Raw genomic sequence first — 24,275 nt, 5'->3', positions numbered from 1 at the left:
AGTAATGAGGAACACCTGAGATGTCCAAAAAGAGGGCGGGGTTACATTACATTACATTTGTTCCCACAATATTTGGACTTTATTCTGCTAAAATTACTGCTGATTTTGTGGTTGTTTCTTTTGTTTTTTTTGTTTTCTTGTCAATTCATACCTTTAGAATGTGCCGCAGGCCAATTAACAGAAAACAGCCGTGGGCCATAAATGGACGTCCCTGAAGTGTGCAAAGCATGTTTGAAACAAATAAAACCATTTCTTTGAATACTTGGGGCTTGAACTTGAAAGTATGTGAGTTGTTTCCCCAAAAAGAACGGCAACACAAAGGCCTTCGGAAAGCACATATCTTGGCAGACTTTATAGACACCTTATCTTTGATGAGTAGTTCTTAGTCTTGCCTGCCATTATCATTATTGGCTGTGCATCAGTGACCCATGCAAAGGGCACGTGTGCACACAGCATCCCATCAAACATGCTTCCATGAGAATCCCTGCAGGAGGCTCGTTCTCCTGGGAATGTGTTGAGGCAGTTTTCTCGCTGAACTCTCACCTTGACAACACACACACACACACACACACGCACACGTAGACGGTCCACTGTACTGTATTGACTGGACTTTATTAGAGTGTGTGTGACGTCTCTCTCTGCAATGAAGAGCGCTCCTGCCTGACCACACTTCATGTCAAGGAGAAATGACTTCTCTATCTTTTTGTCTGCTAACCCTCAGTCGCTCATCCCCTTGTTCATGCACTCTGTCACGCTGCCCCCCACTCACCCCCTCACTCCCATCCCAATGTGATGGCCAGCCAGAGGTCAGACCCCCTTCCTGTCAATGCACTCCGTCTCGCTGACTGACATTTATCTCGACATACTGTAGATGATGGAGGCTCTCAGACTGGTAAATGACAGGCTTTGTGCAGTTGTGTGTAGACGACAATGGCAAACTATTCGCACAAAATAAGCTGTGATATTAAATGAATAAAGTAAAAAAAAAGTCGTAATGTTACACGAGTACAGTAATCCCTCGTTTATCGCATTTAATTGCTGCCAGACTTGACTGCAATAAGTGGGATTCAATGTCAACAAACAAATGTTTTCATAGTTATAGCATTGAAAATATTTTTATCACTGTCTAAATATGGATTTTAACATTATTAGAGCCCTGTAGACATGGAATAACACCCCTATAGTCTCCTTTGCACTCTTTGTTTGCGTCACCATGTGCGTGGTATGGGCTCATTGCAGGGACATAAAAGATGGCTGCTCTTAGCACAACAAGCTAGCAAGCAAACGGGTCAGACGTCTCCAATTTACTCATTCTAAACTTAAGAAAGTGTTTCAAATGGAGTGGGGAAGAAGGACAAAGAAGCCCAAAACTTCCACTTCCACACAGAATGAGAGGAGAACCTGCTACTAAAATTACATCATATTTCCTGATAATATTATATAAGTTTATTCACCGTGAAATTGTGACTTTTTTTTTGTTAAAATACTACTTTCTTCTCTTAATATTTTGACTTCATACTGATAAAACTTTTTCATTTTATAATGTTTTTATTTTTTTTAATTTGCCAGTATTTTGACTTTCTTGTACATTGTCATGCTCGGAATTATTATGACTTTATTCTTATAATATTTTGACTTTATTAATTGTATCATTTCCAAAAAAAATTGTTGTTTTGTTATTTAGTTTCTCATGATATTACGCCTTTGGAAAAAATAATGGACCGTATTTTTGGACTGTAATTTTTCAACTCTATGCAACTAAAATGACATAATTTTCCTCATGTGTTTATTCTTGGAAAATTGTGACTTTTTTCTTGTTAAAATAACGCTTTTTTCTCATAATACGTTAACTTCATTCTCAAAAATCACAGCAAACCTTTTACATTTTCAAATGTTCAGACTTTCTTCTTATTGTAATTCAGATTTTGACTTTATTCTTGTAATATTATTATATTATATTAACTTTTCAAAAATGACAACTTTATTTGTTGTTTTGTTTGCTATTCATAATATTACGACTTTCAAAAATATGTTTCCACTTCATGCTATTAAAATAAAGTTGTTTCTCTTCATAATGTGATGACGCTCTTCTCGTAAAATGTTTCTCTTACTTGGGAAATTGCAACGTTTTTCTCTAGATATTTTGACTTTATTGATGTAAAATTACTGCAGATTTTTTCAAATTTTTTCAGATTTTTAATTGTTAAATAATTAGCAGGGGGCTAACTTTGGACACCCCCTAACTGATAACTTCAGGATGTCAGACTCAATCACACAGGGAGCCAAAACTCAAAGCCTACTCCAGCTTGTGGGCAACCCCCCCGAAGGAAATACGACTGTGGGTGATTGGCATGGTTTTCATTATCATTAATGTGATTCTTTATTGAAAAAAACCTCACAATCCATGAGATGTGTCACCAGGAAGAGTTGGTATCTGTGGAATGGGTGAATTAGGCTTTTCCCAGCATGCTTTGCTGTAGTTAAAATGATGTATTTTGTACAGACAGTGTATACATAATAGTTACAGTGCTGCTGTTTTTAGTGATGTGAACTTAACAATTTTGACTTTTGGTCTGAATCTGACACCTTGTTAAGAATGCTTGTGAATTTCATGCTATATATAATATTGTTTTAAATTAAAAATAGTTTTGCGAGACAATAATCATACTTTGCCGCATTATTGTTACTCTCCTTCAGAAAAAGTAACATATCAATGATATGAATTCATATATTTTTCCACACTTTTACAGAATGTATCCAGTACATGATACATTTGTGCAATGTTTGGGGGAAAAGTGGTCATTTGGAGCAGCTCTCTTGTGGTGGATCTCATTAGATGCAGTGCAGAGGTACCTAATGCATTGGTCACACTGACTGTACATCACCTTTAATTGCTTCAGCAAACCCAACCGCTGCCTCCGTCGGCTTCTTGTGGCTTTGTATCACGGCTTGATTGAGATTCTATAGCGAGGCCGGTGCTCCACGTTTATCGCTGAAGTTCCTTCCGCCTCCCTGGTAGACCGAGCGGTCCTGAATCTGATATAAAACCTTATCCCCCACACCCCCATCAAATGGACCCTTCCAGCAGTAGGGGACACTCTGAATTGTGGAAGCAGGTAAGATTTGCACATGAGGATTACAGTAGCAGCCTTGTTAAGCATGGTGTGTTTATCTGCAGGCAGCTCGTGGGGGGGGGTATTTAATTATTGCTTGCCCTCTAACACACACTCACACATATCTTTCCACGGTTTTTGTATCTCTCTCCATCTCTTATCTCCTTATTCTCAATTAGACGCTCACACACTTCACCGTTGTCTTTCCAGGAAGATGACCCCTATAGCTTGTTAGCAGTCTATATGCTGACAACACACACACACACACACACACACACATTCCCATAGGCTGTAATGTGTAAATTTGGCCGCTGAATAAAAGTAGGAGATAGGCTGGTGCCTTGGTAAAGAGACTGATATGGAAAGCAGGTCACGTCGACAAGGACGAGATGGTGTCAGTGTATGAACGCATGGATGGATAGGTGTGTGTGTGTGTGTGTGTGTGTTTGCATATGTGCTGACTTCCCTTCCCTTTGCTTACCCAACTCTTATTAACGCAGTAAATATGGACCGGACATACATTTGGCATCGTGATTTAATCCTCCGCCTATCACACACACACACACACACACACACACACATCTGTGCGTCTCATGAATACGGCATCACTGTTGCTCCCTAATGACGTGAGGCCAACGATGGCCGAGGGGCAAAGTTACACACATTTTGCTCCACTTGAAATACGCACGCCTTCCCGCTGCTCATCAATCCAGTTTAGAGGCGCTCATATACGTCCTTTATGATGGCGTGCAATTGGACTTATATGCAGATATTGGCGGGCCTAACTTGCTGCGGGGGCTAATGGGCACTTTGCAACAACACACACATGCCGATTGCTTTGGGAAACACTGAAAAGGGTGGCTCACGTATGGTCATTTCTATAGATATTATTTCACCAGTGAAATATGTTTTTTAAACCTTTAAAAAACAAAAAAATTAGGTTGCGGAAAACGTTATAATGCTACTAGAATAAATGAGAATAAAGTCATAATTATACATCATTGTCACGCCCTGTGTAGGTTCCTGCGTGACTAAGAGGGAATACAATTTTAGTATCATTTGAGTAGCACAGAGTTGAATTATGAAAGGAATATTAATTAAAACATTTTGTTTAATTATGAGAAACACAAAACAATAAAGTTAGTATTTTTTTTAATACGCTTGTTATATTATTATGGTAATAAAGTAATTCATTCATTCATTTTCTACCGCTTATCCTCACAAGGGTGCTGGAGCCTATCCCAGCTGTCTTGTATATTTATTTTTATTTTATTTTTTTACAGAGATTACTGTAATTAAGAAGAATGTTGCTATATTTGGAAGCCAAGCCTGAAGTTGATACTAATAATCATCTTTTTCACCTCCTATTCTTGAACTATATACTATATAACCTCTTATCTTTGCTGCTTTGCAAAATATCAAAGTGACAAAGTTCCATCCTTTCATTTTCTCACTATGTGCCCCTTACTGGAACGTTCGGACCCCCCCTCGGCTTAATGAATCAGGTCCTGTTTGAGAACGACATGGCAGCCTATAAAGCAAACAGACTTGTTGTAAAGATAATGAATCCCCTCTTTAATTTAGACTTTGGCACGCTTAACGGACACCAAAGCGCGGCCTCAATTACACGCACCGCACTCTTTATCACTTGTCAATGACTCTGAAAGGGTTTCATGTCGTTGCTTTTAATTTTTATTCCCCCGTCAACGCCGATCGTTGAGGCCATGTTTGACGAGTTTACAAGATGATGCTGATGCCGAGGCAGATTTGAGCTTAAAAGCAAAACAAGCTGCCACAGCTGTCACGGCATCTTGCTGATTAACCGATGCCGTAGTCAATTTTTTGATAAACACATCGATCCTGCATCTCATCATGCCCAAATCCTACTTTGTGCTAAGACCACAGGTGTCCTGAAATAACGTTATTTCACAATGATGTGCAGACTGGCACTTCTACAGGGCAAAAGTCCACTCTTACAAACTATTGCAATGCCAGCGCTGGAGAGAGCGATCTGCAGCCAACACAGGTTTAGTAAAGTCCAATTGATCTCTGAAGAGGACCACTGTTCCTCTTTCCTTTATGACAGTGATGTCACAGTGCGGCCTGGGGGCCATTTGCGGTCCGCAGCAAATTATTGAAATATAATTTAATAAGAAAAGACAACAGCAAGAATGGAAAAATATTTTTACAAAATTATATTAAGAGAAAAAAAAGTCATAATTTTGCAAGATTATTGTTGTAATGAGGAAAAATAACTAATATCAAAATATACTAATAATAATACTATAATGTATAATATAATAATAATATAATATTATTGGACAAGTTGTAATTTTTGGACAATTAGGATGTGCTAGAAAATGGAATTCATTGTTATTGTAAAATATTAGGAGAAAAACTTTATATTCTAACAAGAAAAAAAGTTGTAATATTATGAGGGAAAATAATGTCATTTAAAAGGCTGTGCAAATCAAGAAAATAAAATGCTAATAATCAAATAAAATAATTAATAATAATTAAAAATAAGAAACATGCATTAGGTTTTGAAATAAAATCAAATCAAGGAACATGTAGAACATGTTTGATACAATAACCAAATCAATAAATCTAAAAAAAAGTAGGAGGAGACAGGAGGAGCAGTGTTGAAAGGGAAGAGTTTCATCATTGCCACTAAAAAAGCTCTGTCTTGTTTTGAGTCTGATCCTGGGACAAGATATGATAAGATAAGATGGCCTTTATTAGTCCCACAAGGATAAACTCCAGGATTACAGCAGCAACAGTAGAGTCCAAAAAGCACACAACAGCATAGAAAGTGCAAAATCCAGGTAATGAAGAAGTTCTATAGACTAAGTACAGCTGTGTACATGTTGATCAAGCCACAGGTTTATTGCACAGTTATTGTACAGGACTTTTGGATCATTTTATATTATGCAGTCTGACAGCTGCAGGAAAGAAAAGAGACCGTTTGGAAGACCTCAGTGCTCTAGTAGGAGTGCAAAGTCAGCATATCAGTTAAATAAGAGGTGGATAGCCCATTTCGGCATTTCAATCATGCAATAAAATCTTCAAATGAATCCTAAAAACAACAGGCAGCCATGGAGTGAAGCAGGCACCGGGGGGTTGTGTTCATATTCATAATGTGAGCACACCAGCAGCATTTAGGAGCAGCTGAAGACTACGATTGGAAGACTGGCCAAGGCCAAAGTAAAGGGAGTTCCAAGGTGATATGGAAGAGCCTTTGAAATTGGTTTATGGATAGGTACGGCTTCACCTGAATGACCAAAGCAAAGAGCTTCTTCAAACCAGAATGGCTGTGGAGCTGTGGATGGTGATGTTAGAAAAGCATGAATAATAACAAAGGTGATGGAGGAGGATGCCCTCCATGTGTTGGGATGTCACACACACCAGCATTTATCCAACGTTTCTATCCTCACATTCACCATACCGAAAACTCAGCGACACAAAGCGTTATGGAAGGGTTTTCCCACTTGAAGTATCCATTTGAGAAATTGAACAGAAGGAGAGGGGGAATGGGATGGGAGCGCAGAAGGAAAGATCCCCCCCCGTTCACCCCCCTTTGCGACAGAGGCTGAAAAAAAAAAAGAGCGTAGTGAGAGTGTGAAAGGACTTGCAGACTAAAAGCGTTAACATCTTCAGTCCAAGCTTCAAATGGGAATACGGTTTCCATCACCCAGCTGGAAAATTGAACTTTCTCATCTTTTAGTTTAGATATCGAACATGAAAGCTTCCAACCGCTTCCCTGGTTGTCTTGACCAGTTCATTTTTAAAATTACCTTCCTTTCATTTTTCTGGTGAATATTTCCATCCTCTTTTCTTCCCATATCTCCTCATTTCCGCTTTTTTTCTTCTTCAGTGGTTATCTAGGAATCTGTTTCTGGCTGGGTTCCTGTGATGAGAAAAAGTCTCTTTTGGGCTTGTTAAGAAATATGAGATCTCCAGAAGCTGATTAATGAGTAGAGAATCCCTTGTTTATTGCAGTTAATTGGTTCCAGACTCTACCGTGATAAATGAATTCCCACTAAGTAGGATTCCTTATTTATAAATCCAACATTTTTATAGTTACGACATGGACAACCTGCCTACAACCTTCCAAATACTGTACATGTTTTAATGGATTGAGTAAGACCCTCAAACAATGCACAACAATGAGCCAATTCAAGAAACAATACAAGCAGTTGATGTTTGCTAAATACAAGGATGAAGAGTCATGATGTGCTATACATATCACTATATTGACACTTACTATGGTACCCATTATGGCATTGGATGCTCATATCACCTCATACTTCGGTACGAGGTACATTATTAAAAAAAAAAAAACACCTTTAAAATGTATTATGGAAAGCAGGAAGTGAACAAAAATAAAAAAATTAAAAAATGTTTAAAAACAACAACAAAAAATTAATAAAATAAATACAATAAATTTGCTAAATACAAGGATGAAGAGTCTTGAACCAGTCATGATGTGCTATATATATCACTATATTGACACTTACTATGGTACCCATTATGTCATTGGATGCTCATATCACCTCCTACTTCGACAAAAAATTATAAAATTTAAAAATTAAAAAAAAAACCTTCAACTATATTATGGAAAGCAGGAAGTGAACAAATGTAACAGTTACTGATTGTAAAAGTACCAGATGGAGGGGTAGGATTTAATAAGCTTTGCTTCTTCCTACTCCTTTTGGACATGTGGAACTGTGAACTGATTATGGGATGCACTCAATTGTAATCTGATGCATGTTCAAATGAAATAAAACCATTACCATTACCATTATTAGAGCCTCTAAACATGAAATAACACCCCTATAGTCACCATTACACTGCTAAAATTTGCTTGAATGGCATAAACAGCGTGATTTATTAATGAATATATTTTTGAAAAACCGTGATCAAGTGAAGCCGTGATGATGACTGTATATCTGACACAAGATAATTCAGGTCATAAGGTAAAATTTGTCCGAGTTTTTGTTTCCTGACCACCCTACTCCTTCTTAACCTGACCTGCCGCTTGGGCCAGAGTTAATTTTCTGTAATTTGATTTGTTATTCCTTAAATAGCTCCAGGGGTATGAGATTTCCACTTTGGGCATCAGAGTTGTTGGAGTAGTCCATCTTTCGGAGCGGAGGGGTCGGTCTTGCCTGCAGTGTACGCGTGGTTCGTCTTGGTTCAGTGTGATGTGAAATATATGCAGCAGAGTGCTCACTGAATTTTGCCTTTAGGAATTATAATCAATCTAATAAATGAGCTAAATCAAAGTCATTATTGTAGTGTAGATCTGAACTGCATCATAATGAGTTGCTTCAAATATTTCAAACACGTTATTGAACTGCAATTGAGTAGCCGTCAGTATGATGCACATGCAAACAGCAGGCTTAATAATAATAATAATAATCATCCCTCGAAGTTCATTCAGTGTGGAAGTGGTAGTTTTTTTTCTTCTAAAGTTTAGAAGAAATACATTTGAGGCTAACTGGTTAGCTTGCTAGCATGCTTGATTGTTAGCTTGCACGCGAGCGGCCGTCTCAAGTCCATGCAGCATAAGAGTTGCAAAATGTAAACAATGAATAATGGGACTTTAGAAATGACTTTAGGGGTGTTATTTGATGTACACAGGGCTCTAATAATGTAAAAAAAAACTTTATAAAATCATAAACAGTTTTTCTGTGGTCAAATATTTGAAATTTTTTGCATTGGATTCTGAAATTGGGATTGGGTCTGGAACCAATTAAATGAGGGACGACTGAGAAACATATATTTTCATGAACACCCCAAATTGATGTTGTAAAGGCCGAATTCTTCATCCCGCTCTCATATTGGTTTTCACAAGATTGTGCAGCTGACTCCTGGGAGTAGATTGTAAACTACTCAATCAAGCATGTTATTTTATTGGTTCTTTTTAATGCATTGCCAGTACAGGCTGCAGGTCCATATGCTGATGTGTGTCTTTTATGACATATACATCATATTGCAAGTTTGTTTCTGACACCCTCTCTCTGGTTGGGGATGCATCCAGGTGGGACAGCACTGTTCCAAACACTAAAACCACCACAGCTGTAGTGTGTAGTGTGCTGGTGCATGTATGTATGTGTGTCGCCGCATCAGAGGTGTGTCATGAAATGGTGAGACATCGAGCGTCTGCACTGCTGCTGGTGCTTTTAGAGCAGGGGTGCTCACACTTTTTCAGCATGCAAGCTACTTTTAAAATGACCGAGTCAAAATGATCTACCCACTACAAAAATGCAAAACATCTATTTATTTTCAAATGTATTGAGGATTATTTGTACGTACAATGTATGTTGATGTACCTTACATAACCAAATGAGCCAATATTGCAAAACACACATAATTAACTATTAACATTTTTTGTAATTACCTGAGTTTACTTTGATGACTTGCACTGAATTGAACCAGCCAGGGATGCATAGTCCGGACAGTAGCTGCTGATAGCCAGCCTCAAGCACACTTCCAAATGTTTATCAGTCATGGATAATATCCGTATCATAATATCCGTATAATATTCCATATCCGTATGGAAGTGATATGTTTTTTGCCATTTTACTTGGTCCAGTTTTTGCCTTTTTACTTGGTCCAGCTCCTTCACTCATTTTAGTGACCATAAACTTTAGCGAGGGCTTAAAATCTCGCAATTCGCCGACTAGCTTAGCACTTTGCATCGTTGTTTACGCATGGGCGGTGACCTAAAGGTCAAAATTCAGTTGTAATCTGACTGGTTGTCCTGTATGTCAATCAAGTAACGGGGATGGATGATAGGCTGACATCGTAAGTTCTGCTGCACTTAGAGACGTTGTTTGATTTGATTGGTCGCCCGAAGGGCAACATTCAGTTGTCATCTGAATGGCTGCCCTGTATATCAATCAAGTGACGGCATTGATGCTAGGATGATATTTTTTTAATGTCACGCCGCGATCGACCAGCGATCGACCAGTACCACCTCCGCGATCGACCGGTAGCTCGCGATCGACTTAATGAGCACCCCTGTTTTAGAGGGATTACATACGCTTTAAGGATGTGACTACACTTTGTGTGAGTAGACAGTGACAGTGGTGACATGAAGGGGCTATAGGTGATCGATCAATCATACAACTTCATTATATGCCTCATTGAAGATTTGCAACACAGTCCAAAAAGGTCATGTGAAATTTGGCATAGTAGCGGTTTTATCAGAACTGGACAACATGGCGAGAAAAGTACTATGCATGTAATATTGTAACACACTAGTCTTGTTAAGTCCCTGCACCAAATGCTTGTAGTTTGTTTTAAAGAGTACACTAGTGTCAAGGTCGGTGCGCTTCTTTAAGCCACTCATCATTCTTTCCTCCTCTATGCGGCTTTTGTTAGTTATATCCTGTCCCACCAAGGCACCGTTGTCTCAGATTTATCAGCTTCCCCAACCTTCTCCTCACTTCAAGGTTGCACAGACTCCTTTCTCTTTCCTTCTGCTACCATAAACTGTAAACTGTCCAGTCTGTTTGTGTAGTTTTCTGCAGCGTTGTTTAAACGCTTGACAGTCGCATCCCCATTGGGCGGCTTCTTGGCCTCATGACTGTTTCACCGGCTCCGAGTGTTCTTTTTACGCTGTCGGTCCATCACAGCTTCACTAAAGCGTGGTTTGAACCGCACGGTTTACGGAATGTTGTTGCTCACACTTGTGGATGTTGGAGTCTCTTTGTTCTGTTCTGAGTTGAGCTGAGGAAAGTTGTTGCTGTTCCACACCAGGCCTGCGGGTGGCAGTAATGTGCATTTCAAGCTGGTTAAACACCTCCTGAGTAAAATTAAGAGGATACCACCAAAGGCAGAAAGTAATCCCTCATTTGTCATAGTTAATTGGCTGCGGACCACCCCGACATAAGTGAATTTCGAGTACAGAAAATCTGTTTACGACCTTCTAAATATGGACTTTAACATTATTACAGCCCTCCACATATGAAATACACTCCCATTACCCGAAATAGTAGCTATAATAACCGAAGACATAGACATACAGTAAATAAGTCATTACATAAGCTCACATATTAGCATTGGGAGAGTTCCCTGTTATTTTTTTCTTGACAGTGCACTTCCTGTGGTGGCTATTGTCTCATCAATAAAACATTACTGACACCTGCTGACCAGTGTAGAATAGGATGTGTAGACTTTTACAAGTGACCTTGCTGGGGGGCAACAAACATGTCCAATGAGACTCAATCCCCCAAGCTGTGACTAGACCAGGGGTGGGCAAACTACGGCCCGGGGGCCACATCTGGCCCGCCAAGTGTTTGAATACGGCCCGCCCAAAGTATATTATTATTATTATATATTATTGTAAATGTATAACCCACTTTACATCAAATAAATTATCTCAAAGTGCACATATAGCAGATTGCATAACACTTTTACAGATACAATAATTTCGTTATTTGATGCAGTCTGTGCTCCTGAAAAAAGGGACACAGGCACATAATAATAATAATAATAATAATAACAAATAATAATAATATAAAATAATAATAACAAATAATATAAAATAACACTAAATTTATTATTCTCATTATAAATGTATAATGCACTTCACATAATAATAATAATAAAACTAATAATATAAAATAATAATAAATAATATCAAATAATAATAAATTTATTCTTATTAATATAAATTTATAACGCACTTTACATCAAATAAATTATCTTAAAGTGCACACATAGCAGATTGCATAACACTTTTACAGATACAATAATTTAGTTATTTGATGCGGTCTGTTATTTACAAAGTGCTCCTGAAAAAAGGGACACAAGCATATAATAATAATACAAATAATAATAATAACAAATAATAATAATATAAATAATAATACATTTATTATTATAAATTTAAGTGCTCCTGAAAAAAGGACACAGGCACATAATAATAATAATAATAACAAATAATAATAATATAATAATAAATTTATTCTTCTTATTATAAATTTATAACACATTTTACATCACATAAATGATCTCAAAGTGCACATATAGCAGATTGCATGACACAGATACAATAATTTCGTTATTTGATGTGGTCTGTTATTTACAAAGTGCTCCTGAAAAAAGGGACACAAGCATATAATAATAATAATACAAATAATAACAAATAACATAATATAAATAATAATACATTTATTATTATAAATTTATAACGCACTTTACATCAAATAAATGATCTCAAAGTGCCCATAAAGCAGATTGCATGACACTTTTACAGATACAATAATTCCAGCTGGACTGTTACGTGTAAAATATCGAGTCTGGCCCCCCCGTCAATTTTGTTAAATCAATGCGGCCCGCCAGTCAAAAAGTTTGCCCACCCCTGGACTAGACAATGTTTGCATATCACTGACTCAAACATAAGAAACTGTGCCGATTCCTCTTGTCGATGCCATCATCACATTGAATGCAGTTGATAGACCGGTCACTTTACAATAATGACCCATTCACTGAAACTAACATCCAATATAGCCTGTTCCCAAATGCGTGGCTAGCCAATGTTATTTCAAGAGTTACCCCCCCCCCCCCCGTCAGCGGCCCAAGTGAAACAGATGATTGTTCTATTGACATTCAGTAATGCAGCAATTACACTGGAGATAATATGCTTGAGTAAGACGCGTCTGAGTGCGAGCTCGCATGCAGATGGTGTTGGCATAGAGCCCGTCGTCATAATGAGGGGAGGTTAAGAGCTTCGATGGGTTGCTGAGTCCCCTATTAGGCGGCCATTGTTGGTCGTATTCAGTGGCTCGTACCATCTACTAATACACAGTAAATGCTGCATAATCTAAGTGGTGATTTAAGCCACAATTTTGTTGCCCAATCAGCTCTTGACAAAATAAAAATATCAGTATGGTATTGGTCTTGAGAAGCTGAAAGTTATCGGTAAAGATATCCTGCATTTCTAGTACATACTGTACATGACTTAGCATAATATCATAATAGCAATAAGTCCACATGTACGTAGTTCAATTAAACCAGGGGTGGGCAAACTTTTTGATTCGCGGGCCGCATTGATATAACAAAATTTCCGGGGGGGGGGCGGCAGACTATATATTTTACACGTAACAGTCCACCTGGTATTATTGTATCTGTAAAATTGTCATACAATCTGCTATTATTATTTATTATTTTATATTTATATTTAAATATTTAAAAAATAATAAAATATTATAATAACTAAAATAAAATTAAAATAATTATCATATTATTATTATGTAAAATATGCAAATATAACAATATTATTATATATAATTAATATCATAATTAGCATTAATAAAATGAATATAATAATCATAATAGTTATAATAATAATATAATAATTATTATTTTAATTTTTATTATTATTATGTGCTTGTGTCTCTTTTTTCAGGAGCACTTTGTAAACAACAGACCATGTCAAACAACGAAATTGATACAACCATCAAAAGGTTGGCTCAGGCCATGATGCCAGGTTGTATGTTGAGTTTAAATTAAATACTTTTGACAGATCGGGCGGGCCATATTCAAACACTTGGCGGGCCGGATGTGGCCCCCGGGCCGTAGTTTGCCCACCCCTGAATTAAACCATCAATGTCGACAACAACAACGACACGTTTGAGGGAGAAGGGCTTCCTTGTTTATTCAATCGTCAGTCAAATAAACACCAGTGACGTGAATTACCAAATCCTTGCCCTTATTTGGAAATGCCTCCATTTTTGGAAACACTGTTTGCCAGGACATGTGGAAGTGATGAAAACAACTTGTGTAAGTGATCCGGTCACGTAAACCACTGAGTGTAATCGAATGTCACAATAAATCATTCTTCAATATATTTTCAACCTTTTGGGGGTTCCAAAACCCCCTAAAACAAACCAAACAAGTCTCCTGATAAATGAGAATTGGGGGAGAAAAAGCGTTGTGGGAAGTGATTTGTTCTGGGGTAAAGACAGAATGTGAGCAATGTTTCGACTCACAGGATTACAGCGTTGATATTGTGGGGACAATTGATATCAGAAACACCATAACGTGCATCCCAAACTTGTTAAAGGCTTTATTTTCAGTCGTCCCTTGCCACTTTGTAGTTCGGATGTTGCAATTTAGCTATTTTTCTAGAATATATTCATTACCAAATCATGCCGTTTTGTGATTTATTATGGCTATTATTAGTCCGAAAATATGCATATTGAAGAAAATGTAAAATTCTCAAGCATAAAAATTGAATTGAGGTAAAAAAAAAAACAAATGTAAGGCATTCAAAAAACGCATTCAAAGACGCTGTGAATGACATGTAGTATTCTACATTGGTCACTAGGTGTCAGTAATATTACTTTACTGCTCAGTGAGGCACACAAACCCCAGACGCCGGATCGATCGCCGGACCAGCAGGCTTTTATTTCCGGCACAATAATTCCATATAAAATTCGCAAACAAAAACAGGAGATACTGTTACAAACTCAAAACCGTTACAAAACTCAGTTCTGAACCTCAGACACTCAAGCACAAAACTTATGTCTTATTTTCTCTTATTACATATGTTTACTATATTGGCTAATAGTAAAGTACAGGTGAATATGGAGTGTTATTTTATCTCTAGAACGCTCCAATAATGTTAAACATCATATTTAGAAAGTGGTAAACAGATTTTATGTGATTTAACCACAAATATATTCAATTTACAAATAAAGAATCAGCAAAAATTCACTTATCACGGTGGGGTTCAAAACCAATTGGCCTCAATAAACTAGCGATACTAACTTTTCCTCAATTGTGGAGTTCCTTCTGTATGCTTTACGGCCGTTCAAGTCACAGTTTTGTTTGACTTTTGAGGCTAATTTTTGAGAATGTTATTCAATTTTCGAGTCTTTCCATTGTATAGGTCCCACTGTATTTGTATTTGTAAATAATCCAAACATATGAACATGTCTACTATTGGCAGCATGGAAGTTGTCCCATAGAAAACAACAATTTCCTCTTCTTCTTTACCTGCAGGAAAATACAATTAGCAGTTTAAAGATCATGTTGATGTAAGGCCAATTATCTTGGGGTGACACACCTTTGTTCATGATCGCCAACAAACTTTACCACACACTTACTCTTCTCTGCGGACATCTTACTAGCCAATAAACATCGGAGAAACTTGCACTTTGCACATAACTGCCTGCAAGCCAACCGCAACAACACTTTGTGTAACTCAACTATATGTCCTTCTGTTTTTGTTTTTTTGGGGGTTTTTTTTTGCCTTTTTTTTTTTTCATTCCCGCCTCACGGCATTGCCCAAGATGGCCTCATGCTTTAATCTCGCTCTGCCCTCAACGCCATTAAATCACCGCAATGCAACTTTGCCGTCTTGCTGCGCAACTCTTCACCTTCATCTTCTTTCTCATCCCCTCCCCACATGTACCCTCTGCTTTTCCCTCATTTTTATATCCACTTTCAAACTTTTCGGTAGCGTTCGTGCATGTGAAGCAGTGATATTTGTTGTCTTCTTCCCTTGGAACTGATATTTAAAAATGATTATAGCCTGCAGCATTTAATAAGCATAAATAATAGCTGAAATAGTTTTGGCATATGACCCATGTGCTTAACAATATGCTTAATAATCTGTAAAATCCAGACACTAACCTATTTTCCAATATTAGCAGCAACTACAACAGCAATTTGAAATCTGACAATAAATTATGAATGATGAATTTCAATGATGAATTGTGTTTGACACAAATTGAATGATACAGAGCAGACTGGACACTTTTTGTCACAGAATACACCTCTGTCTGTAAGTAATGTGCAACTATAACCATGTGTGCATTGAGACTGACTAACTAAATACTAACGAAGGGTTGTGAATACAAAATTAAGTTTTGCTTTTAATATATATCTGTAGCTATATTTCTACATACCAGGATGCATCCAGTTTCATCTTTGAAAACATTCTGACATTTATTAAGCATTTAAGTTTTTTATTTAATCCATATATGTTTGTTTTTGTTTTTCTACTTCTTTCAGTTGTTGTAGCTTTAGTTTGTATCCTTGTTATTGCCTCCTCTCAGGTTCGGAGTTCTGCCATGACACTTCATCATACGTAAATACCTCTAAATGTCAGGTATAGTTCAGAGTGATGTACACTATATAGATTTTTAATATGGTGTACCAATTTCAACAATATGAAGCAATATATTTACCCCGCATAACCAGCACTTATTTACACATTGTCCAATGTAGCTGTCAGTTTACATTTTCATTACTACAATTTTATTTTATTTTATTTACAGTGTATATGTAACTATTAATTAGTGATATATGATTATATGTATTAGTCCATACACATTTTATTATTGTGTTGTTATTTAGAGACACGGAGAATGGGGTAAATAAGCTCTGCTTCTTCCTCCTCCTTTTGGCCATTTTAACTTGTGGAATAATAACATGTGATGTTCCTTAATGATACTTATTCAGCACGTCTGAAACAAGTAAAATGATGACCATAGCCAATAACAGTTGGAATAATGTGGCTCCATTGCGGGGTTTGACCCACATTTCATTTGCTTTGACCTTGACAAGAGGCGATGCAGACAGCAGCAAAGACAGCTATCCATCAAGGTGGAGCCCGGGTGAAACAAGAGGAGAGTTGTTGTGGCTGCAAAGACTGATGGGTCGACGTGTGACGAGCCAGAAATGAGGGAAGGGTGGCAGGCAAGACCGGCGGAAAGATGGAGAGGTCTGGCGTCTGCGGGACAAGGAAGAAAGAGGCCGTTAAGACAAAGCGAGAGGAGGGATGAGGAGATTGTTGTTTTAAGGAGATTAACTTTCAGATAAAGCCCATCAGACTGAGGGACAGGCAGGGGGAGGAAGTCACAGCTTTATGGCTGAAGAGCAGAGAGTAAATGTGTGCGGGGGTATTTGAGCGTCATGGCTACCATTGATTGCTGGAGCTCAGTCAGTCTGATTGAAGGCTTTAACGTTTAAAGAGTTGACTGTCTCCAGCGAATAGATCATTTCAAGCCAAGCGACACGCAGCAGCGATTGCTCACGGGACTCCGGCGGCACGTCTATGTAGATTTAAACACAACAAATATAAATAAATGCAACTAGTACAGCCGCAAGGTAATAAAACTCAGTTGAAAAAGTTTTCAACAATGACGACTATGGTTGTAAACACATCAGCTGAAATATCTGGCCGAACGATGCTTATCTCGAGCATCGTCGAGAGAGCAGTATTACACTTATCGTGTTGTGAAGATCTCTTTACCTTTCTTTGACATTTTTAAGGTCTCCTTGGAGACATGTGATATTTCTCGAGGTAGCTTAACAGGCTGTGAAATACTATTTCAGAAGAGAAAGTGACTCGTAAACACACGCTAATGCTCCTTGGCCAGGCGAGCTGGTTGCGACAGGCTTCAGTTGCAATCTCAGCTTCTTTGTACCAGCATTTTATTATTGGGGGGGGGATCCAAAATTACATGTCCCAGTGTGAAAAACTGATTTCCCCCTAAAGCTAATATGGTTGGGTCACCCTTAGCGGCAACAACTGCAATCAAGGGTTTGTGATAACTTGCAATGAGTCTCTTACAGCGCTGGGGGGGGGGGGGGATTTAGCAGAATTGTTGTCATTCAGCCACATTGGAGGCTTTTCCAGCATGAAGCCTTTTTAAGGTCATGCCACAGTATCTCAATAGGATTCAGGTCAGGACTTGGACTAGGCCACTCCAAAGTCTTCATTTGGTTTTTCTTCATCCATTCAGAGGTGGACTTGCTGGTGTGTTTTGGATCATTGTCCTGCTGTAGAACCCAAGTTGCTTTCAGCTGGAGGTCACCAACAGATGGCAGAACATTCATGGACTGGTGGACAGCCAATCACAGGGCACATATAGACAAACAACCATTCACACTCACATTCATATCTATGGACAATTTGGAGTGGCCAATTAACCTAGCATGTTTTTGGAATGTGGGAGGAAACCGGAGTACCCGGTGAAAACATGCAAACTCCACACAGAGATGGCCGAGGGTGGAATTGAACCCTGGTCTCCTAGCTGTGAGGTCTGCGCGCTAACCACTAGACCGCCGTGCCGCCCGGCAGAACATTCTCCTTCAGCAGAATTCATGCTTCCATTTATCACAGTAAGTCTTCCAGGTCCTGAAGCAGTAAAACAGCCCCATCATCACACTACCACCACCATATTTTACTCTTGCTATGATGCTATGCTACTTTTACGCCAGATAGAAAATGTTAGAGACCACAAACATTTTCTCAAAGGTCTTGGGGATCATCAAGATGTTTTCTGGCCAAATGGAGACAAGACTAATGTTTTTTTTTTGTTTGGTAGTGGTTTTGGTCCTGGAACCCGTTTTTACCCAGTGTCTTTCTTACATTGGAGTCATGAACACTGACCTTAACTGAAGCAAGTGAGGCCTGCACTTTTTTGGATTTTGTTGTGGGGTCTTTTGAGACCTCTTGGATGAGTCTTCCCTGTGCTCTTGGGGGTCATTTTGGTTGCCTGGCCGATCCTGGGAATATTCACCACTGCTCCATGTTTTCACCATTTGTGGATAATGGCTCTCACTGTGGTTGGCTGGAGTCCCAAAACTTTAGAAATGGCTTTATAACCTTTTCCACACTGATAGATCTCAATTACTCTCGCATTAATTAATTTTTAAACTCATTTATTATGAAAAAGGCATGTGAAAACCCTAAGCCTCGCCCTTCAAACATGTGAAGACAAAGCCTTGTCACTGGAAAGTATAGCATTTTTCAGTGGGTGAATTGTGTCGCAGTGCATCATTGCACGGCTGTAAAATAGTTTGCTTATAAAGATAATAAAGTACCTCTCACAAGATTTGCCACTCAATTCTCATGAGAAGGACTTTTCTCTTTTTACACAGTTTGGGTTTATCTGATTGTTCCGGCATGAATCATAGTATATGTGCAAGGATGCAAGTATATATTGGAGTTGTGTTCGGGTGAAACTTGTCTCTTTTATGAGACACCATAACACAGAATTTATTCGGAGGGAAAAATGGAGCGCCAGCAGGAGCGTGGTTAAGTTGTGTGCCGCCAAGATGGATGGAGAGATGAAACAGTCGACGGAAAGGGTCAGTAATCACCCAGTGGTGCACTTACAAACATTTCCAAAACTCAATATTTACTGTGTACTTGCCCGCCTTACATCAATACCGCTGAGTCTAAACAAATGTAGATTTTATACCGTGCCAGCTTTCAATATTCCTACTCTCAGTGAAATGAATACAGAGAAATCCAATTTGCTCCCCCTCCCTTTGCAGCTTATCGCTATTAGTGTTGTGTTCGCTTGATTTAGTAAAGCCAGTGCCGTTGGTACATATTCAAGGGTTACTGGCTGCAGTCCAGCAGCAACTCCTTCAAATACAGCGTTGGTCAGCATTAACTCTGTGTGGAAATGTGTAACTCCTCAAATATGACTCTTAATCTACTTTAGTGGCTAGTCATTACCACACAGATGAGGGCCTTCAGTCATGAGGGATGGCCCCTACAACATCTCCACATAGCCATCTGCCGTTTGATGCCCGTGCACAACCTGAAGCTTCATTGTTCCATTGAAGGATCATGATGGCGCCCCCAGTAACAACCTTAATTTCGTTAACCTTAATTGAGTTTGCAACAATTTGTTGTTGATGATAAAACAAAGTAAGGTGGTGATTTAAAATACTCATTTAAAAACATTAAAAACATTATCTACATACCTCAAAATACAACAACCATTACAATACAATACAATAAAATACAATGTAAACAAACAACCCAGATTAGGCACAGCAAGTGAAGGCTGGAGCTGGTCATCGATAAAACCTTGCACAAGACTAGACACATGTGATCCAGAAAATGATATGTAAATGTCACAAAAAAGTGGGCTAATAAATTGACAATAAAAGCACAAATACTGCGGATTTCAGAAAATAATAGATGGAATGATACAGCACTCTACAAAAAGCAATGAAGTCTGTAAAATTCATTCATTCATTCATTTTCTACCGCTTTTCCTCACGAGGGTCGCGGGGGTTGCTGGAGCCTATCCCAGCTGTCTTCAGGCGAGAGGTGGGGTACACCCTGGACTGGTGGCCAGCCAATCACAGGGCACATATAGACAAACAACCATTCACACTCACATTCATACCTATGGACAATTTGGAGTCGCCAATTAACCTAGCATGTTTTTGGAATGTGGGAGGAAACCGGAGTACCCGGAGAAAACCCACGCATGCACGGGGAGAACATGCAAACTCCACACAGAGATGGCCGAAGGTGGAATTGAACCCTGGTCTCCTAGCTGTGAGGTCTGTGCGCTAACCACTCGTCCGCCGTGCCGCCTCATTGAACATTTTGAATTATTTATTTACTTGCTTATTTATTTATTTTCAATACTTTTCTCTTCTTTTTCTCTTCCCATTGTTACACAACCTGTAAACCATCTCTGCTTCTTCCTATTCCACATGAATGAACATCACTTTTACACCTGCACAATTCACTAACTTGCTAAGCATGTCTAAAACAAACAACCCATTGCCATTTTTTGCTCCCTTTGCAAACCGCTCTGCTGGAAGGCCACATTTGCAAGCACACAAAAGCCGAGGTGGAGACAAAAGGTCAAAGTGTCAAGGATGCGAGGTTGTGTTGCATTCAAAATGAAAGCTTTGGGCAGAAAAGATGCAAACACTGCAGCACCCAGCTTCATGCAGGTGTGACCGTGTGCAGGTGTGGAGATCCCCGGCTTCTTTTCTGCTGATCCTCCTGTTTTTTTTTTTTTTTTTGGTGGTTGAATTATTCATTCAAGCTTCAAAACTCTTTCATTCTCCTTTCACTTCAGCTAAACACAACACTTTTTCATGTTCTCATCTGCACACCTTTTCTCACTTTCTGCGCTCCACTGCTTCCTGACTGTTCTCTCTTTTTTTTTTTATTTCATATTTCCATCCCTGCCTTCCTCAGACCTTTTCACTTCATTTCTTTTCATGTCAATCTCTGCTTTCCTCCCTCAGTCTGCAGACTCACAGTTCTCGTCTATTAGTATTCCCGCCGGGAGGCTCCGCTCCACAATGTGTCATGTGTCACCTCAGCCAATGGGAAGCAAATATGCCTGCAGAGACCCAGCCGCGCTTCTGCATGGCATGGAAGGCGACAGAGTATTGCCTTCATCGACCACGGGCAAAAGTAACCATCAATGAATCCAATATTTCTTAAAGAGGCTTTGTCGAGTGTTTGTAAAGAGGTTTTTTTTATTTTACTATACAATAATAATAGAAATAGTAAAGAAAATGAAAGGTGTTACTTACATTTGTGATGATTCACATGTAGTTTATTGTGTGTGTGTGTGTGTGTGTGTGTGTGTTGGTCTTCTTTACATTTTTTACATCACCCTTGGTCAAAAATATAATATACCAAGAAAACTAAAAAAAAAAAAACAGACAAACCAAATAGAAAAAATGAAAAATCAGCAGTAATTTGATCAGAAAGTTTAAATATGACAAAAAAACATCATCAGAACATCAGTCTTGAAATATAAAAAAAATAATAATGTTTTTTTTTTTTTTAAATAAAAAAAGTTAAACAAATAAAGTTAGAATTTTTGCTAAATTAGGTTGGGAATAAATGAAAATTAATTCCAAAATATTATGGGAATGAAGCCGTAATGTTATGAAAAGAAACATTATTTCAGAAGAAAGTTGAAATATTGATATACAAAAAAAACAGCAAAAATTGAGAAAAAAGCTCAAAATGACCGAAGTTGCATTCATTCATCGTTTTTCTGTACCGCTTAACCTCACTAGGGTCATACAGACTGAAGTTGATGCTAATAGTATTTTTTTTACGTATATGATGCTGTTGTTTTTCTTTAGATATAACTTCTTAGCATATCTACATGGCAAAGTTTCATTCTTTCATTTTCATTTTCTATGTGGCCTTTGCTTGACGAACCAGGAAGTAGCCACCTAACATACAGACAGACAAATGAACACATCAGCTTCCGTTGGTTGAACCCTGGCAGAGGTCGCCACTAAGTGCCACTCTGGTTTTTAACTTATTGGATGAGGCTGTGTCCGTTGGTGTGTAAGTAGCAAGGCTAAGGGACACAGAGGGGCTAAAAACCAAGGTGAAATGGGGACAGGCAATGAGACGGAGCGAGATAAAGACACGCGGCCCGAAAATGCGAACATAAAAGCAGAGCCTGGTCACTCTCCAGGGGGCCTGCAGGTCACTTCATCTTCACGGGAGGCACTTGAAAGCACCACAAGCAGACACCGTGACCTGGCAGCTTACACACACACACACATGCTACAATCCTCCCTCTGTACTTGTCACAATTTAAAAGCTAAATTGAAAATCGACCAAAATGGACATCCAATATCGATCCCTGAGATCATACTCCGGAACACAAGTCTCCCGCTGTTGTTTTTCTCTCAACCACCTGCCTACTTGTACTCTTCAAAGACAAGGTATTCAACTAGATTGTCCTTTTCATAAAACTAACGACCGTGGGGAATTGACTTCTTACTTCACTACTTATTCCTATTTTGTGTATAATGTCAAGGCAGGGCTTCGTTATAGCTTCAAACATTAATGCCACCACATGGCAGTCATGAATAAAGTAATAAAGTCCTAAATTAAAACAGAAGGACTATGTAATTACGTGTCGCACATCTTTTATATGACAGGAGCCCTCTTCTGTTTCTTGAGAAATGACTGCAAACATTTCCGTCAAAGATCCTCCTGCAAAGTAGGATTCAATATTAATAAATAGAATATTTTCCTAGTTACAGCATAGTAAACATGTTTATGACTTTCTAAATAAATGTCTCGGCCCGCCGAATCAACATTTTAGAAGTAAAACTCCGCCAGAAAAAGCACAAGACAGCTCTGCTCATTGCTCATCTCTGTGGCTGTGCTGGAAGCCTCCACCCCAACATCCAATCACTCTTAGTATGCAAATGAACCAACACGCAGCACAGACTTTGTGGAAACAGATACCGAGAATATATCATCAAAGATTCTCCTATTTATCTATCTAGTTGCAGGTTTAGGACAAGCACAAGACCTGGATTAACCTGCTGCTGTGTTTAATGTAACTGTCAGGAACAGATGACATGACCCATTGAGGTGGCGTACATGGTGATGTGTATTGTGTCTTCTGATGCACAGTCCAGTGGGCCCTGTGCATTTCAAAGCAATGAGAGGTGTTCATTTGATTGGTTAAGATTACACTCAGTTGTGTTAAACACTCTCACACCTTCTCCCCTCCTCCTTTGAGGCGTGGGTGCGCTTCGCTGCGCCGGAATGCCCTGCTGATGAAAATTGAAAAGTGCACTGGCCACACCCAGTTGGCACGGCATAGTTCCGGTGCAGGGCAGGTGCGCCGCGCCTACGCCTGGTCTATGTAAGTAGAGCCCAAGGTGCTCTTCCACACTGAGAGGAGCCAGATGAAGTGGCTCAGGCATCTAGTCAGGATGCCTACCCAACACCCCCTTGGGGAAGTCTGGGCTGCCTCCACGGCCCAACCTCGGCTAAGCAGAAGAAGATGGATGGAGGAATGGATAATCAAATCAAGAAGAGAAAAGCTGTGATCATAGTTTGCTCCGCTTTTAAGAAGTGGAATTGTTTAAACATTAATAAGATACTGACTGTGGAGGCGAACTCAGGCAGTAAGTATGTGCTCTATAAAAGCAAAACAAATAGTTAAAAGACAAACAGCTGTCTTTTATTCAGTTGCATGCCAGCGTCTAGCTCCAAAGCCGTAATTTATTGTCCTGTGCAAGTGTTTGCATCTGCAGCCGTGTCCACGCTTGTTGTGAGCATCCTAATATACGACACGCCGGCTAAATGCACCCGCATGTGCTTGGCTGTAAATTTACAGGCAAGCTATTAGGGGAGGCTGGGAGACACGGTAGCGGGCAAAAATCCACCGGGGAATCCGGCATAAAATTACCTCGGCCCCGTGCGCTCACACTCACAGGTACACAGACAGATGGTGAGATGAACAGAAGCAAGCTGTTAAACACCCCCATCCCTCCTCATTCCCTCAGCCAAGGGGAACACACATGTTGTTTGACGCCTGTGCGGAGTCAGCGACCCGCTACTAAAAATCCACCTGGCACAGGAACCGACTT

General features: G+C 39.1%; 1 protein-coding gene across 1 annotated transcript in view; it reads left to right on the top strand.

Moving 5' to 3' along the window:
• Positions 1–24,275, top strand: part of schip1 (schwannomin interacting protein 1) — a 266,272-nt gene that overhangs the window by 32,999 nt on the left and 208,998 nt on the right. The gene's annotated exons all lie outside the window — the stretch shown is intronic.

The sequence above is a fragment of the Doryrhamphus excisus genome, chromosome 8 (genome assembly GCF_030265055.1).
Source record: "Doryrhamphus excisus isolate RoL2022-K1 chromosome 8, RoL_Dexc_1.0, whole genome shotgun sequence".
In the NCBI taxonomy this organism is placed as follows: domain Eukaryota; kingdom Metazoa; phylum Chordata; class Actinopteri; order Syngnathiformes; family Syngnathidae; genus Doryrhamphus; species Doryrhamphus excisus.
This window is presented reverse-complemented; position numbering and strand designations above follow the sequence as displayed.